This window comes from Oryx dammah, unplaced genomic scaffold, assembly GCF_014754425.2.
Source record: "Oryx dammah isolate SB20612 unplaced genomic scaffold, SCBI_Odam_1.1 HiC_scaffold_850, whole genome shotgun sequence".
NCBI classification, from domain to species: Eukaryota; Metazoa; Chordata; class Mammalia; order Artiodactyla; family Bovidae; genus Oryx; species Oryx dammah.
This window is the reverse complement of record NW_024070995.1, coordinates 4477-5728: the sequence shown is the minus strand read 5'-3', so window position 1 is coordinate 5728 and position 1252 is coordinate 4477.

Sequence of the window (1252 nt, the reverse complement as noted above, 5' to 3'; positions counted from 1 at the left end):
ATAACCCACTGAAAACTGCTGTCTACAATTTCCATGTGCTAGTTAAAAGGTCAAAGAAGTGAGATGACTGATATTTACATGAGTAATAGCTCCTTGTTTCAGAATTCTCCATAGGAACAAAGAAACCTGTGCATAGAATCCCTGGAAATTAGACCTGTTCCATTCACATCACTCCCTCCTGCACCATGGAGGCCTCTTTCCTCCATATTTTTATTGGATTTTGTTCTGTTACCTCCCGAGTTTATACTGTACATGCACATGTCAAATATCATTGGTCAAAAACTGAAACATTTCTTTGGGAGGGGAAATGTTTAGAAAATGTATTTCATGTAACTTACATTGAAATGGGGAAAAGATTTAATCTAAAACCAACAACAACAATAAAAATCAAACATATGGATGTTGAAATGGGGAAGAGATTTAATGTTAAACAAAAAAACCCTTACTACTTATATCAGCGGAGTAACATCACCATCATGAGAAGTAGTATATCAGATGCAAGGTCATTATGTAAAAAGAAAAAAAGGAAATAGTCAAGTGGAGGTTTAGCATAGGGTCCCGGAGAACGCAAGGGAAAGTCTGAGAAACTTGAATACTGATGGGGAGGTGAGGCAGGGACAGGGCCAGGAAGCCAAGGCTGCTCAGGGCCTGGCAGTGAGCGGCTCCTGGCAGCAGGGAACTCAGGCCAGAGGTAGGCCTTCCAGTGTCAGGCTGTCAGAGGGACCCCCTGGAAGTGAAGGGGGAAGGGTGTGGCCGGAATGGGGCTCTGCCACAAGGAACTCCCAGACAGGCTGCTGTCCTCCTCAGACAGGAAGGCGCAGGCCCAGGAGACAGGGAGAGCCTTCCTCCAGGTCTTCTGCCCGGCTGGGGCCTGTGCTGACAGCAAGCTGGGTCCCCTAGGATGATCAGGGCACTAAGATGCTGACGTCAGGGTCAGGGTACACCACTGCCTCCTCCTGCAAGACCCACAGCTGGCCCTCAGGGGTCCTCCTCGCTGAGAATCAGCTCAGTGCCCCATCTGACAGGGTCCAGAGCGACAGGCAGAGACACCGAGGCATGCTGAGCCACGGGAGGCACCTTGGTCCTTGGGGCCTCCGGGCTTCCAAGCCTCTCCCACATCCCTGGGTCAGCAGAGCATCCCGTCCCTGACAGACAGGTCAGACCTGGAGAAGGGAAACCTGGCCTGATGCTGTGGTGTCGTCCCTGCAGGACAGGAGGTGAGGGCAGTTAAACGATGGGTCGAGGGTGAGCA